The sequence below is a fragment of the Falco cherrug genome, chromosome 2 (genome assembly GCF_023634085.1).
Source record: "Falco cherrug isolate bFalChe1 chromosome 2, bFalChe1.pri, whole genome shotgun sequence".
NCBI lineage: Eukaryota > Metazoa > Chordata > Aves > Falconiformes > Falconidae > Falco > Falco cherrug.
In genome coordinates, this window is record NC_073698.1 from 81180667 (window position 1) to 81186181 (window position 5515).

Genomic DNA, 5515 nt, shown 5'->3' on the forward strand with positions numbered 1-5515 from the left:
ATTAAATGTTTGGGAAAGGTAGAGATTGTCGTAGCTAAAGTGGAATCTATCACCGTGAAAAGAATGAACGTAACAGATTTTTATTATACAAATTGGAGAACAGTATCAGTTGGTATGACACCTCATCAATGCACTCATCTCCTCCCAACCCTCTTCTAGCTTGGTTGGGCTACTGGATGGTGCCAGCACGTTCTTTTAATGTCAGTATGACAGGGAAACCCATTTGAACAAAAAGATACAAACCTCAGAATTTAAACACATCATTTGTTTTGAAAATGCAAAGGCATCAGGCAAAAGACAGCAAATGAGAGACCTGTTAGCAAGGGACGGGCCGCTCCCCCATTAGTGCGGGAGCTGGGACGTACACAGCGCACGCAGCCCCAAGTTCAGCTGCAGTTCTAGCGGCAAGACAGGCATTTCCCTGACACTTTTATGCATTTACCGGCTGCTTTCCCAAAATCTGTAAGCACTGCAAAGAAATTTTTTGGTAGCCGACCCCCTCCAACGAGGTCATCTCTCACCACCGGCTGTCAGCGAGCCATCAGGAGCCGCGCTTCCAGCATGTTCCTCAGCGTGTCAGTTCCGTGTAGCGGGCCAGGAGGACGCGGCTTGCCGCGGCGGCGGAGCCGGCCGACACCCGGCGCTCCCGAAGCGCCTCCCCGACGCCTCCCGGCCGGGGCTGCGGCAAGACCCCGGCGCCCGGCAGCCCGGCACGCAGGTGGGAGCCGGCCCCGCTGCCGCAACGCGGCCCACGCCGGCCACCGCGGGGGCGCCGCCGCTCTGGCCGCCCCGCCGCCTCCCTTCGGTTTTCGGCGGGAGCCGCAGAGCCCCGCGCCGCCGGAGGCCGCGCCGCGCCGCTCCCCCCGCCCGGGGCCGCTGCGGTGAGGGGGGCCGGGGCCGGGGCCGGGGCCGGCGGCGGGGCGCTGCCGGCGGGCGCGTGGGCGGCGCGTGGGCGGGCGGTTGCGTGGGCCGCGGCGGCGGGGCGCGGACAGGTGGGCTGGCGGGGGGCGGGCGGGTGGAGCGAGCGAGCGTGTGCGAGCGCGGCGGCGGCGGCGGCGGCGGCGGCGGCGGGGGCGGGCCGGACGTGGGCAGGCAGCGGCGCGAATGCCGGGCGGCGCTGGCCCCCGCGCGGCGGGAGCCCCGGCCCCGCGATAAAAAGGGAAGGGGGCCGGGAGGCGGAAGGTGCGCGCTGCGGGTCCGCTGGGGCGCCGTGCGGCGGCACCGGCAGAAACGTGCCTGGGAGGGAGGGTGCCGGAGAATGAGCGGGAGGCTGTGCCGAGCGACGAGCCTCCTCCTGCCTGCCCGCCCTCCGGTAGGAATCCCGGGCGGGCGGCGCGGCGGCGCCCGGGACGCGCGGCTCCCCTGGGCTGCGCGGCGGCGGCGGCGGCGGCGGGCGGGAGGGCGGGAGCCGCGCTTGGTGAGGAGGAGCCGCTGCCGCCTCATCCTGCGGCACCGGCCGGCGGCGTGAGGAGCCCGGCGAGCGCAGGTGGGTGGGCAGTGCCCGCTCTCCGCAGCTCGGACCCTCGGCCCGGCGGTTTAGCGGTGGCCCCCCGCCTCCGGCACCGTCCCGGCGGGAGGCACCTCCCCTGGCGGCTCCCGTGTGGGGCTGGGGCGGGGGGCTTCACGGGGCTGCGGGGTGCGGAGCGTCAGGGGCTTGGCGGGGTGAGGGCTGGCCGGGGTGAGGCGCGTCGGGGGTGCGGTGCTTGTGGAACCGCGGCGGCGGGTGGCCGCGGACGCCGGTATCGGGGCGGCGCCCGGTGCGCACCTGAGCGGCCGCTGGCGGGTGGCGGGGCCCCCGCGGGTGCCGCCCCGGCCGGGGGTGACCGGCGGTGGCGGCGCCGTGGCAGGGCGAGAGGGTTACCTGGACGTGTGCTTCGGGGCGCCCGCAGCCTCACCGGCGCTTCGGGTTTTATTTATTAACATTTTTATTTTTTAAGAGCAACTTGTTCTTGGGAAATCGCGTTTAATTTAGGTTTCTATTCTAGTTTGAGATTTCTGGTTGTGGCTGCGGTTGCTGTTGACGTAGGGCAGCGCCGGGGCGCGGGTCCCCGGGCGGCCGTGGTCACCCGTGCGCCGGCCGCGGCGAGGGGACGCGAGTGAGTTGCTGCCCGTGAGTGACCCGGGAGCGCCGGGCCGGGCGGCGTAACGGGAGCCCGGGCGGCCGCTGTCGGGGTGGCGTGAGCAGTGCTGCGCTGGAACACGGGGGAGCGCGTGTGCACGCGAAAGCCGCTGTTCCCCCAGAGCCCGTACTCCGAAACTTCGCTATTCGGTGAAACCCCTGCTCTGAAAACCAGAACGCTTGGCTTTTTCCAGGAAGCCTTGAATCTTTTATTTTTTCCTATTTTCAGGAAAGGGTTAACGTGAGGGCTCGGGGTACTGTGTGTTTAGGTCTTACTTTGGTGTAAACGGTTCATTTGGCAGAATCTGTGGCACGTTGCTCAAAGTGCAGAAAGCCTGGAATAAATTGAGTGGTTTTCATTGTATGAAGAAGTTTCAAGATGGCTTTTAGTTCTGTAAGATCTTCTTCCAAATGCTAGCTTTTTTTGTGTGTGCATGCATTTCCTTAAAACCTACATAAATTAATGAAGCCTAGCATGGAAATCACGTTTCGGTAAAACTATGTTCATTTTTCAGCTGGAAGAACCGATCAAATTAGGGGTTTTTGTATTTACAAAGTAATTAAGTGCAGATGGTTTAGTATTGCCACTTGGAATTCACCCTGCTGTGCCAAGGTTATGATGTGTCCACTAAGCAACAAGGATAACATAAAAATCCATAAAGCCCTTATCGGTCTTCAAGAGTTTTAAATGTTCTCTTGCATTAAATTGGGTTGAGATTGTGGGTTTTTTCTTTATTCCTGAAATTTATTAAAGGGAAAATGACAAATAACTCTGAGTATCTTAACACACCTTTTACAAAGGGCTTTGGAATGGTTGTATAGAAAAAACAAGTGAGCTGAAACACTGTGGTAATAGGATTTGCAGCATAAAATATGGTTAATTTCTCTTGTATGACTACAGGTGGCAGTGTAGAAGCCAAGAACAAAAATTGGCAGAAATAATATTCTGTGTACGAGAAAATGAAGAGTGTACTCATGACTAAGCACAGGAACCTGGAAAACCACAGGTATGTGAAGTGATTCATACAACTGCCTATGGTGCTCCCAGTATTTGCTGTAATCTGATGTTCCTGGCTCCATAGGTATTTTTGGATCAATTATCACTTAATGTATTCACAGTAAGAGCCTAATCAAAATGTCATGGAAAAGTCTATATTTGATTACTAAAAGGAGCAAAAATAATTTGAAAGCAGTATGCAAGGAGAGGTGGGATTTTCCCGTTTATTTTGATGATTAAAGAATCAGCAGTAAGTTGCATGAAGGGGTTTTTTTTTTGCCCTTTAAATAAATAGATCTCATATTGATAAATCTAGCAGCAGTTATAGGCCTGAATATACTTCAAATGGAGAAACTTTAGATAAACACAAGGATTTTCTTGTCTGGATGTCTTACCAGTACTACTTTTGTGAGTACTGAAGAATCAAAAGCACGAGGAGAATTACAGAATTATGATGTCATTTCACATAACTGTCCAGCGGTGATGCATATACATTGTTAAGGGTTAAATATTGTTAAGATAAAATACAAAGTTACAACACTTTTCTCTATTTAAGAAAAGTAAAAATAAGCAGTACATAATAAGAGCTCATGATTAGCTCCCATATTTCAAAGCAAAGGGAAATACTAGATTACCTTAGTAATTAATTTTTCTCATTAATTAGCAAGGCTAGAGTGAGGCAAAGCCTTTCTTGTATGTTTACGTCGGTGTGCAGAGCCTGTAGAAATTAAACCGTGGGTCTGAATTCCAAGATTCCTGGAAAGCCTTTGAGGCTGGGACAAACTCGGAGCTCTGGAGCTTGAGGATTTTTTAGAACTGATGAGTGGGAAGTTATCCTGGTAAGAAGTGTCAAAGTGGAATTATTACTGTGTTTATGAATATATTTACTCTTGCATATGGCTGTTCTTTTTCTAGTCTAAGATGGCTTTTTGTCTAAACCTTTAGATTGCTTCTGAGAGAACGTGGTTATGCCACAAATGTCAACAGATGACCAAGTCGCCTTCTGTCAGCTGCCCTGCAGTAACTGGCCTTGGGCACACTTCTTGTTATACCCAGCTGCAATATTAGTTGCAGAAAGAATGATTTATTTCACTGTTAGAATGGGCTAAGAGCATACATCCCATCTGGTATAACTGACCAGCTGTAACTGATAAACTGTTAAAATATAGTAGCTTGGATTCCAGAATCTCAAGATGCCAAATAAAATGTGTTTTTTTGATACCTGTTTAAAAAAAACAACCCCCAACAACCAAAACACCAAAATCCAAACAGCCCCCCCCCCCCCCCAACAAACAAACAAAACTATCCAGTAAACTATACTTCAGGTATAGCTTTGTGGGCACCCAAGCCCTGAAACTGTAAGCTCTTGGTAGAGAGGCTGTGTATCTGTTGGTGGTTAGTAAGACCCTGATCTCTTGAGTGGGGTTTGTGGGTGCCATCATAATGCTTTGAAAATACCATGTGCCTTGGATAGGTCTTCAGGATACTCTATCACAGCTCTTAACTTCAATTAAAAGAAATAAAGTGGATAGATCTAGATCTTCAGGGCTGTTCTAAGGGGGAGAGCTCTTCCAATTTTGCCTGTTACTTCTGAGTGAGGACCCACTCAGATGTGCCTAGGGAGAAAACAGCATAAGCGTCAATTTCTATACAGCAGCGTAGTTCTTTTATTCTTATCTTTCACTGAGCAAAACAGTTAAGTATACTTTTAAGAACTTACATTAATAGCCCTGGTAAAGTCAATTCGACTGTTTGTGTAGTACAAGTCAACATATGCTTGTGGCTTTATTGAACATTGAGTTCATTAGTTTGTGCTAACACATTAGTACAAAATTTTCATGGGGTCTTCCTTTACTTCATGTGTTGAAAATACTAAATAAAAAACCCTGCCAGCTAAGCAGTGTGATGCTCAAGAGTTCAATTTACAGATACCTCTCTGTGCTAATTGTGAAGTATTGACATAAATGAAAGAAACTACTTGTTAAAGCGCCTTTTGCAATGTATAGCAGTTATGTGTTCAGAAGGTGATTCATACCATTTGGCATTTATGATGAGTTTCCCTGCCATTACTGGAGATTACGAAGTATGTAATGTATTTGCACCACGCTGTGTTACTTTAGATTTGATGGTGGAAAGGGAAGGAGAACCATCTTCAATCAACTGAAAAATCAGGCCTGTTTTATGAATCAGTTAGTATTGAATTTTTTTTACTGTATAGTAAAAGTTATCCTTTACAATAAAATGCAAATATTTAACCATCTTGCCTATAAGTACATCAGTGACAGTGTGTGTGTGGGAAACCCTCAAGACTTCTTTTGTGTTGAAAAGTTGTGTACATTATAACTAATAAAATATAGCAGACTTGGTGTAACTGAAAGTAGAATTCATAGTAAGAAATC

At 50.6% G+C, this 5515-nt stretch overlaps 1 long non-coding RNA gene across 2 annotated transcripts; it reads left to right on the plus strand.

Moving 5' to 3' along the window:
• The first annotated feature begins 1091 nt into the window (after positions 1–1091).
• Positions 1092–4355, plus strand: LOC114015714 (uncharacterized). 2 transcript variants are annotated; one of them, XR_008730964.1, is made up of 3 exons: positions 1092–1312; positions 3021–3126; positions 4062–4355. It is a non-coding gene; the product is annotated as an uncharacterized LOC114015714 (long non-coding RNA). The 2 variants fall into 2 exon arrangements; XR_008730965.1 differs by lacking the exon at positions 1092–1312 and adding an exon at positions 1412–1486.
• The last annotated feature ends 1160 nt before the right edge of the window (positions 4356–5515 follow it).